This window comes from Lipotes vexillifer, unplaced genomic scaffold (genome assembly GCF_000442215.2).
Source record: "Lipotes vexillifer unplaced genomic scaffold, Lipotes_vexillifer_v1.1 scaffold458, whole genome shotgun sequence".
NCBI classification, from domain to species: domain Eukaryota; kingdom Metazoa; phylum Chordata; class Mammalia; order Artiodactyla; family Lipotidae; genus Lipotes; species Lipotes vexillifer.
The window spans coordinates 1,488,897-1,500,886 of NW_006783957.1; the positions used below are offsets into that span (position 1 = coordinate 1,488,897).

General features: G+C 39.7%; 1 protein-coding gene across 2 annotated transcripts in view; it reads right to left on the reverse strand.

Annotated features, from left to right (window-relative positions):
- The window catches only part of CTNND2 (catenin delta 2), a 950,773-nt gene that overhangs the window by 465,133 nt on the left and 473,650 nt on the right, over nt 1-11,990 (reverse strand). The gene's annotated exons all lie outside the window — the stretch shown is intronic.

The following is an 11,990-nucleotide window of genomic DNA, read 5'->3' on the forward strand; positions in this document are numbered from 1 at the left end:
TTCTGTGGTACGCGGACCTCTTACTGCTGTGGCCTCTCCCGTTGCGGAGCACAGGCTCCGGACGCGCAGGCTCAGCAGCCATGGCTCACGGGCCCAGCCGCTCCGCGGCATGTGGGATCCTCCCGGACAGGGGCATGAACCCGTGTCCCCTGCATCAGCAGGCGGACTCTCAACCACTGTGCCACCAGGGAAGCCCAATGATTTGTTTTTAATATTTGTCTTTGCCAGATTGTCAGCTCCTTGAGGACAGAGACCAAAGAGCACCCATATCTCTGTACTTCAAAATAGGAAGTTCTGTGCCTGGTACTCAAAAAATTTGTTCACAGATGGAGACGAGCACAGTCAATAAAAGGCAGGACATTCACTTCGTATTCTAAGTGTATCCTTTATCTCCCTGAAGTTTGCCTTCCTTAGAACTGCACCGTGAAAAAAGGGAATGCTAACACTTTTATTATACTTCTGTCATAAAGCATCACTGGAATAAGCAAGTAACCTCCTGAGTGGATGTTTTGACTTGCACACCCTCAACTGGAATAAAAACATTCACTAATCGGCTGCTAAGCTATCAGTCACCCCAAATATTAAATACTTCAAGGGTACATATTATCTAATGTTGCACCATGACAAATCCTTTTATAAAAACAACAAAACCTTTATTACATTTTTGTATATCTAAATTTACATATAATTTCTTTTTTTTTTTTTCTAAAACTCAGTGTATATCTTGATTCAAGGGAAGGCTGCAGTGGGCAAAATGTTTCCTCTGTGGGGTAGGGGGTGAGGGTGATGTCCACACATAGGAAAATCCGTCCTTTCTCAGAAGTGTACTACTTTTTAAAATGTCACTATGTAGTAATCTCTCTCTTTTTCAACTGTTAAATTCTACTTATCCTACAGACTTGAACACACTAATTTTCCTCTCCCTAATTAAGCCCATTGCCATATTTCATTCACTCAAGCTTCCTGTTAAATGAAACATTATTTTCACTTATAAATGTTCCATGATGTGTTCCTCAGGGTTGCTAATTGGGGACAATTATATGAAGATCAATCTGAAGTCATCAGTGGCCGCTGAGTCAGCAAGAGGGCTGTCCCTGTTCTGCTTCGGATGCCTCCATGTTGGTCGAAGGCAATAGGGCAAGTCAGGACCCCAGAGGAAGCCTTGATAAAGCAGCTCAGGAAATTCGCAGGCAATGCGGGCATCCTTCATTTTTAATTTGTTGGTTTAATCTGGCTGGAGGGGAGCTGACAAAATCTTCATCACCTAATGTGCTTAATGGTCTACATGAAATGGGTTGGTGGTATCGGTTTAGCTCCTGTTGGACCCATTTCTAAGTCATACAAGCCCCGATGAATTACTCTAATGAGCTCTTCTCACAGAAAATGTACCATGGAAACTAGATCTTGGTATTCTGCATAATACCAAGCATCAAAAAAGTAAAATGAAAGTGTCTTCAGTAAGCAGGTTATCACATCCCTCAAAACACAGGTCAGTATCAACCTATGAGAAAATGCTATCCCAACCAGAGGAGAGATTTTCTTCATTTTCTTTTCCTGTTCAGAAGGAGATAACCAGGAGAACAAACGTAATTTTTGTTTTGTTTTATTTGTTATTGGTGGGGTTGAACTGCATTACTGATTACTTTAAAAAGTGACTTTTTAAAAATTAACATGAGTTATTTAAAAGATATACATATGAGGGACTTCCCTGGTGGTCCAGTGGTTAAGACTTTGCCTTCCAATACAGGGGGTGCAGGTTCAATCCCTGGTTGGGGAGCTAAGGTCCCACGTGCCTCAGGGCCAAAAAACCAAAACAAAGCAGAAGCAATATTGTAACAAATTCAATAAAGACTTTAAGAATGGTCCACATCAAAAAAAAAAATTCTTAAAGAAATATATATATATATATATATATATATATATATATATATATGAAAAGGAGTAAAATGTTGGAATGGAACATAAACAGAATAAAATGATTCCTCCAGAATCAAGGAAGACATACTTCTCTTGCTTTATTGTATAAATGGTTAATAGTTTAAAGGGACATCCCTGGTGGTCCAGTGGGTAAGACTCCATGCTCCCAATGCAGGGGGCCTGGGTTCGATCCCTGGTCAGGGAACTAGATCCCGCATGCATGCCGCAACTAAGACTTCTCATGCCGCAACTAAAGATCCCACATGCTGCAACTAAGACCTGGCGCAGCCAAAATAGATAAATAAATCACTTAAAAAAATAATAATACCTAGAGGTATTATGCTAAATGAAATGTCAGACAGAGAAGGACAAATACTGTATGATTTCACTTATAAGTGGAATCTAAAAAACAAAACAAATGAACAAACATAACTAAACAGAAACAGAGTCATAGCTACAGAGAACAAACAGGTGGCTGCCAGAGGTGGGAGGAGGAGAGAAATAGGTAAGGGAGATTAAGAGGTACAAACTTTCAGTTACAAGACAAATGAGTCACACAGAGTGGGGAATATAATCAATAATTATGTAATATCTTTGTGCAGTGGCAGATAGTAAACTAGACTTATTGTGGTGATCATTTTGAAATGTACAGAAATACCAAATCGCTATGTTGTGTACCGGGAATGAACATAGTGCTGTAACTCAATTATACTTTAAAAACAAACAAGCAAGCTCATGGAAAAAGAGATCGGATTTGTGGCTCTCATAGACAGGGGTGTGAGGAGGGGGAACTGGATGAAGGTGGTCGAAAGGTACAAACCTCCAGTTATAAGATAATGAGTACTGGCGATGTAACGTACAATATGATGAATATAATTAACATGGCCGTACGATATAGATGAAGTTGTCAAGACAGGAAATCCTAAGAGTTCTCATCACAAGGAAAAAACTTTTTTTTTCTATTTCTTTGATGTTGTATCTAGATGAGATAATAGATATTCATTAAATTTACTGTGGTCATCATTTCATGAGGTATGTCAGTCAAATCATGATGCTGTACCTCTTAATCTTATATAGTGCTGTCAATTATATTTTAATAAACCTGGAAGAAAAATAAATAATTATTAGGTAAGAATAATTTGGAATTTTTGAAAAGGAAGCTGAAAGTCAAAACAAAAATAAACATAATAATTCCTTTCTTTTGTCCTTTTTGACCCTCAAAATGTAGGAAAATACCAAAAATTTCAATTCCTCCAAACTTACAATTTTATATAATTAATGCACTATCCTGGAAAATGACTTGATTTTACCCATGGTGACTACCTAGACAAGCTAGACTCGGTGTCAATTTATTTAACTCATGAAAATAAGTGTTTCTTTATTTTCCCATCATTTACTTAGACTTCCTGTCCCCTTGCCATCGTCATATAATTGCATGTGTGTGTGCGCACACACGCACACACACCTTCCACCCCACCGTTACCACCAAAAGCACCAAGCTTCTTTTGTCCTAATTTGGATGTTGGAACAGTATTTTGTGTCAGGGAGGTCAGGGAGTAGAGAACAGAAATGCCATTATTTAACCTTAGCATTAACATAAGGAAAATGTAAAGTCTGTACAAAATAAGCTAAGCATAGGGGTCATACTTTGTATCTCCCCCTTTTTATCCTTTCCAGAGGTCCAGTAAAGAACTCTAGCCTGTTGTACCATAAATGTGGGCTCTGTATTGCAACAGGGTTAAGCAGTTTAACACGCCCAGGTCCTTAACATGCCCAGATGATACCTGAAAGGTATCATCACTGTTGGAAAAAATAATAATTAGCATATACTACCTATTGAGAATTGGTTATCAGAAATACCTTTATGCAAAATAAAATAGCATTCGGTAGCTATTCTTTCCTGAGGTTATGTCATTTTTAGGGGATTTTTATGTAATTTCTTCATCTTTTTCCTGAGCCCTCTTTTGGTGGAAGGTGTTGCATTGCGGTCACATCCCAAGCCTGTGTTCTGCACATAGAGGTGAAAGGTGACAAAGAGCTCTTGCTGGGAATTCAGCTAAAACCACAAGTTCATAGAGAGGTCAGAAAATCACCCCAGAGCTTTCAGACTAATACTCTATAGCTCCAGTGCAGCAGTGAAGCCTGGTTAAAAACAAGCCTAGCCAGTTAAACTAGATAGACACACTTATGTCAGGAAGATGAGTGATAAAGTTAGCTGCAAATTCTCGCCACTGCATCCACAGAGGAGTGATTTCATTCCCCTGCCCCTTGAATCTGGACTGCTCATTACTTGCTTAGACCACTGAAATGCAGCAGAGGTGATGCTTTGTAACCTTCTAACTTCTTAAGGCTGGGCCTTCAGAGATACACAGTTGTAGATCCCTTCATGACAGAATATGCTCCTTTCGGAACAGCCTCTCTATTAGATGTTTGACTACTTGCTGACAACCATGCTGGGAAGAAGTGCAAGTTAGACACATGGAGAGAGGGCGGCACATGAAGGCCCTTCCTGGAGCTTCCTTTTGAGAGCCCAGCCAGCAGAGTGGATGACCTGAGTTAATACCACAGGCAAGAGAACTACCCACATGAACCCTGCCTGGATTCTTCACCCACAGGATCCTGAGCAAGTAAAACGGGGTTTGTTGTTAAAGCCACTAGGTTTTGGGCTAGTTTATCAAAGGTAACAGATAATCAAAACAAGTGCATAGCACAGAACACTCTTTGGCAGCCAACAGTAGTAAAGGAAACTGATCTAATGACTGACTTTTACATTTACAAGGGATAATGTATTTCTGCATTTTGTTTTGAAGAGAAGAATACTTGCAGAAATACAGAGTCAAACATTTAACTATCTGTTTCATTGTACCCTGAGTAAATTAATCTTGTATTTTATTTAATTTTACATTGAATGAAAGTGAATACACACTAGATGGACTCCATACAATAAGCTTCTGGGGTTGAGATTCAAAAAAAAAAGTAAGGGCTTCCCTGGTGGCGCAGTGGTTGAGAGTCCGCCTGCCGATGCAGGGGACACGGGTTCGTGCCCTGGTCTGGGAAGATCCCACATGCCGCGGAGCGGCTGGGCCCGTGAGCCATGGCCACTGAGCCTGCGGGTCCGGAGCCTGTGCTCCGCAACGGGAGAGGCCACAACAGTGAGAGGCCCATGTACTGCAAAAAAGAAAAAAAAAAAAAAAAAAAAAAGTAAAACACTTAAGGCTTGTTACCTTGAGGAATACAGTTTGAAATGGAAACAATGTATAAAATTATAAATTAAGAGTGGGTAACATAGAAACTGTTAACTTAGCATAAACAGGCATATAACCACATAGACCAGAAAAAAAAAAAAAAAAAAAGTGAAATTCACCAGGGAAGCTATCCGGGCAGAAATGTGGTTTGAACAGATCTTAAAAAAAATGATAGGATAAAATTAGACAAAAGAATGGAGGGGAACTCCAAGGGAGTACTGACATGGCAGGTTTCTAATACGAACTAAAGATGAAAGAAAAATAAACATCAGTAACTTATTTAAGTCAGTTTAACATTTCTAGTCAACATCCTAGCTCAGCTCTGCAGAATGTAATTCAGCCTGGGAAATATTTCTTCTAATGCTATTGTGGTGGTAAAAGGGAAGTGTCACGGGGGAGACTGGTCATTTCAACTGAACACTGATATTTGGGATCTATCAGAAGGAGAAAGTGTGAGAGAATAAGCCAAATAAAATGATAGGCAAAATAAAACACCCCCCCCAAAAAAAAACAACCAACAAACGAACAAATAAAAAAACATACAAAGTGGGCTTCCCTGGTGGCGCAGTGCTTGGGGGTCCGCCTGCCGATGCGGGAGACGCGGGTTCGTGCCCCGTTTCGGGAGGATCCCACATGCTGCGGAGCGGCTGGGCCCGTGAGCCATGGCCGCTGGGCCTGCGCGTCCGGAGCCTGTGCTCCGCAAATGGGAGAGGCCACAACAGTGAGAGGCCCGCGTACCGCAAGAAAAAAAAAAAAAAAAACATACAAAGTAATGAGAAACGACTACAGGGGCAACTTGCTTTGAAATTACAATAATTCTCTGTTCATGCACATACGTTTTGCAACAGCAAATATTTTAATATCTTTGGTGTCTTGGAAAGAAGGGGATTAAAATTAGCTATGTAATGAAATTTTATAGGGAAAACTGCTCTTAAAAAAAAAATGAAAATGTATGTGCATTTTCCCCACATCAAGTTTTTCATAGTTTTAAGATTGCTGTACTAGCAGTAAATACCTATGTTAAAATTATCTGTAAGAAAATTTAGAAATACTCAATACCCTTGGTCACAAGTGAAGGGCAAATTAAAACCAAAATGAGATAGTGCTTCATACTCACTTGAATGGCTATTTCTACAATACTGATACTACCAAAAGTTGGCAAGGCTGCAAAGAAACTGAAACTCATATTTTTGTGGGACTGTAAAACTGCAATTACTGTGGGGAAAGGTCAGCCAGTTTCTTACAAAACTATACATACACCTACTCAATGATCCAGAGATTCCAAGCCTAGATATTTTCCCAAGAAAATCAAAACATATATATACAAAAAGACTTGTATGAGAATGTTCTTGGCAGCTTTATTTATAATAGCCCCAAACTGGAAAGAGCCCAGAGGCTCAACAATAGGAGAATGGATTTAAAAAAATCTGTGGGGCCTCTCTGGTGGCGCAGTTGTTGAGAGTCCGCCTGCTGATGCAGGGGACATGGGTTTGTGCCCCGGTCTGGGAAGATCCCACATGCCGCAGAGCAGCTGGGCCCATGAGCCATGGCCGCTAAGCCTGCACATCCAGAGCCTGTGCTCCGCAACGGGAGAGGCCACAACAGTGAGAGGCCCGCGTACCGCAAGAAAAAAAAAAAAAAAAAAAAAAATCTGTGGTCCATTCATACAATGGGATGCTGCCTAGTAATGGAAAAGAAACAACTGTGGACACACACAATAGTAATGATGAATCCCAAAGTTTCATGTTTAATAAAGGAAGATTCAGGCAAAATGACGCATACTCTTGGTTTCATTTAATATGGAACTCTTGAACAGGCAAAACTAACTGATGGCAGGAAAAAAAACAACAACAGAGTAACAACAAGGCTGCCTTTGAGATAGTAGGGTGGAGGTTTACAGATTTACTGGGAAGGGGCATGAATCAACTTCCTGGGGTGATGGGCAACATCTATACCTTGAGAGAGGTTTGGGTTACACATCTGTGTTATTTATTACAACTTGATGAATGGTACACTTGAAATTTGTGCATTTCTTTGCATATAAATTATACTTCAAAGGAAAAAAATAGGAACTGGAGATAAATATTAAACTCTAGTTATTGACGTGCATGCTGAAGTATTTTGGAGGGGAAGTGTAGTTATGTCTGTGATTTTTTTGAAATGCATCAGGAAATAACATTTGTCTGTTATAACAAATAACATGAATAGAGAATGGATAGATGAACACATAAATAAATATGATAAATCAAATATATCAAACTGTTAGTGGTAGGATATAGGTGGTAGGTTTATGGATGTTCACTGTAAAACAGATTCAACTTACCTGCATGTTTAATTTTTTTTCATAATTAAATGTTAGAAAATAATTGGGAAAAGAATGAATCCTATGGGAGACGAAGAGGGAAGAGATATGGGAACATATGTATATGTATAACTGATTCACTTTGTTATAAAGCAGAAACTAACACACCATTGTAAAGCAATTATACCCCAATAAAGATGTTAAAAAAAAAAAGAATGAATCCTATATTTGTGGCTCAAACATGTTGTGTAGTATACATAAATGGAAAAAGCAAATTCCCCAAGTAAAGAGTGTATCTAATCTAATCTAACTGGATAACTGTACAGAAAATATAGCATGCACAAGTGTAACATACAATCACTGACAACATGCTTGAGATGGTTCTTCTCCAATGCTAATCCAAATAAAATATTCTATTTTACTACAGAAATATCTGAGTTATTCAGGGCTATGAGAGGAATGTCTATTTTAGTTGATATTCTACTTAGGGATCAGGGGCAGATGTTTCAGGCTCCGTGGGCCACAAGGTCTGTACCACGGTTACTGGACTCCGGTGTTGCAGTGCAGAAGCTGCCACAGACAACACCTAAACAAATGGGCTGAGTTCCCATAAACTATTTACAAAAACAGGCAGCAGGCCATATTTGGGCCTCGGGCTGTAGTTTGCCCACTCCTGTTCTATTTGAAGAGTATTCATAATTGAATTACACTGCAACCTTGCATCACAGATATTGTAGAATTTATAATGTGAATATTGGTTTCAGATAGTACCTTCAACTAGTATGTCAACCTTACTTTTTTCAAGTCTTCTAATTCAAATAACTTTAGGAACATAGTTCTATTACCTGATGAGGTTTCTTTTTACAGGATATTTTTCTGGTTGGGTTTGCTTTGCACCCCAGGTCTTGTTTTCAAATTCACTGGGTGTCAAATGTTCACATGTCCTGGTGCCTTGAGTGCTTGGGGTTTTTATTATTCATGTATAATGATGAGGATAAAGTAATAGTACTGGATATAACTAGGAGGAGTGTTGACAGAATCATGGTAGGAGAAAGAAGACCTGGCTGGGTAGAGTAAGGGCCTTCAAAGGACTTGTCCCTGCAGGGGAGAGTAGATTCACTCCTTTTACTCAGCTCCTAGTCAGTGCTGGCAAGGTGGGAGAACCAATCTCTACCAAGACCTAGGTCCTGCCCTTCAGGAACTTATACTGTTAGTTAACTTCTGGGAACAGGACAATGGATAAGAGGTGAATGGAAGAAAAATTCATCCATTAAAAAGGCCTTCCTATAATTGCAGTCATCTGATTTGGGTTTTATACTTGGGGAGAGAGGAAGCTCACCATCTCTGGAATTAATCAAGGAGAAGCAAATGATCCCCAGTCAGGCATGCATATTAGAACAATGCCTCAATTAGAAGGACTAAATCCAGAAGCGGACACATATGGTCACAATTTACAAATCTAATTTGTTACTGGAAGAGAGAAAATATCAGATTAAACAGATTATACTTAGTAACAGGGCCTTGTTACTCGTTGTGCACAGTATTTGAAGATATTTTTACCTGTACCAACTTTTTTCTTTACCGGGAATTCAGCAGACTACAATGATCAGTTCCTTTCCAAAGATGTTCATTAAATTTTCCTGAGGTCTGATTGCTTTAGAAAAAAGAATGGAACATTTGTAAACCATCTGCCTCTTTATCTCAAGTCAGGGGTTAAAGCAAGCTATTTTATTTAGAAAATGGAATTTAACAAAATTTCACTCATTAGTTTTTGCTGACACTTTCAAAATGACACAAGTGAGACTGACTGCTTTTAAGATCTTTTAGTTCCCTGATACTGACTCCCTTACAAATTGAAAGATAAAAGTAATGGAAATTAAATAACTATAACACCTCAATTAATTGACACTGTATTTTATTTGTTAGTTTATTAGTCATGCCTTAAAATGTTAACTTACAAGTGAAAATGATAGACATCTAAAAATATGGGGTAGTCTATTATACTAAACCTACCCATGTTTGAAGACATACATTTTCCTAATATTTTGAAATAAGCTCATAATTTGTAAAAAAATGATTTGGAGTTCCAAATGGAAATACTGAAGCACTCTAAAAACTCAACAATGCACTTGTCAGTATACGCAAGTGGAAAATTTACTGAATTATTACTATGTAGTTTAGACCTTTTAAGACTAAGACAATTAAACTGCTTTCTTATGTTTGTTTTATTGAACTCTGAGTTTCAGGAGCCCTGTACATTCATAACAGCAATTCTTGATTCCTCATACAAGACATCAAGTTAGGTGTAGAGATTCATTGCTTTCTTCTGAGACAGGTTTTCCAAGGAGGGAACAAATAAGAGTTCAGGTCATCTAGCATCACCTTAACGTGCATCATCTGCACCCAACACTGTGCCCATCACTGGAGGGAAAAGATAACAAAGAGCATTCTTTCCCTTGGGGTGCTCGGGATTCAGTGGCAAGAACAGGATTGGGGGGGCACCAAGTCTAGGATATTGTGGCATCAGAAGCACAGCGTTAGGAAGGATTTGGTGTGAGGGAAGGAACAGCAGAAATGTCCAAGGAGAGATGGTGTGGGAGCTGGACTGGACAGCTGAGGGGGATTTTTGAGGAACAAAGAGTGGGAGTGTGATTACAGTTGGGGACTGGGTGCATGAAGGAAAGAGTACGTTGGGATAAATAAAGACGTGTGTGAACCTAAAGGGTAAGTCTGGGGCCCAGACAATACCCTGGTAGGCCGGAAGTAAAGGAGGTGCCTTCAAGAAGGGAAAGAAAGGAAAGAAGGGGTAGTAGAAGATGGTCCCAGATGATACACCGGAGCCAGTTTGTGAGAGACCCCAAATGCCAATATTTGGCATTTATTTTGGAAGGCCTTAGGTGCCACTGAAGATTTCTGAGCAGTAGAATGGCCTGACGAAAGAAGATGGAGGGAAGAATTTCCCACAAGCACCTTTACACAAGCATCACAAGCTTAGGGGTGGCTGAGCCTTGTCTGAGGTTCTAGATCTCAAACTTGGTACCTATGTGGCTCACTGCAGATTCAGTATAGGCTGCTATGTGGTATCTCAACTTAGCATTCCCAGGGTGTCTGTGCAGTCGGACACCAGCAACACAGGGGAAGATACCATAGCCCATCCGTAACTGATGCTGCTGAGTTTTGCTCGGGGAGGAAGGTTAAGAGGATCTCAAAGGTACACAAAATAGCCAGATGCTTAATGTTGGGCCAAATGTACAAAACTGGGAGAGCAGGATCTTCATGTTCAAAGGACATTCAGTACCAGAATGGTAAAGCCATCTCATAGAGAATATACAACTACCAAAATACACACACTTAAAAGTTTTTCATTTCATTCATTCATTCAATCAGTCAACAGATATATATGAGTGTCCACAATGCACCAGGTACTTTTGGAAGCCAAGGATTCAATGGTGAACAGACAAGGAGGTGCCACTGTGAATACAGAATCCACATGGAACGGATAGGGTGAGCTGTCCGGGGAAGATTCTGGGAGTAGGTAGGGAGTTTCCAAGTTCTAATATATGAACTACACGTGGTCTTGAGAAAAACATATGGTCCCATATTAAAAATGTGTACCCGGTTTCACAACCACACTTGATAAAAGGTTCTTAGTTATAAGATTTAAAGAATGTAAGAAGCAGCAAATTACTAAGAATGAACACAATACTAGTTTATCTTAGTGATCTATGGTTTATAAAGGGAGAGTATTTGGATGGTCTCACATACAAGAGAAACAATATTTTTGCATTATCACCCATGCCCTTATTTACATAGGCCAGTTGAGATCAGATTATTTAATCAATGTCTAGAAAAACATGATTAACTTCTTCCCAAAAGACATGCCTCGATTTTAACTTTATAGGAAATAAAGTACATAGCCTTGCTTAAGGGACTTACTTCCTTTATGGCAAATCTAATCTACACGTAATTCTTCTCTTTATTCCTTCTCCCAGAGCAAGTGAATAGAGCTGCGAAAAAGTGGTTACACCTAAAAGTTACACAAGTTCAACAACTCGCAATAGCACTCAATGAAATATCCAATGCTGATTGTGAGGTGTGAATCACACCACCATGATTGGTGTGTAACTACAACTAGCAGCAGACACGCCTTCTCCCACAGAGGGCATTTACCTGGCAGAGAGGCAGCTCAATAATCAGGTCTCAGTTTCTGTGCCAGCCAAGCCTGGGACCCAAGGCATGGGCTTTTCAGGTCTCTGTGACCAGCCACACATTTCCACACTGTTCAACTTGAAAGTCAAGCCATACGATGATTTTCCTAGTTACCATTCAGTATCCTTAACTTGGCATCAAATCATTCCTTAGGGAAATCACACCTAGACTGCACAGAGTATTCTTTTGGGGGTGATGGGGGAGAGAGGGCCCCCACAGACTTTAATGGTTGCAAAGAGTGGGTCTTCTGACCATGAGTTAGCCAGAAGCTCTGTGGCACCCTCATTAGCCAAAAAGGCGAAGTCAAACGCTCTTTC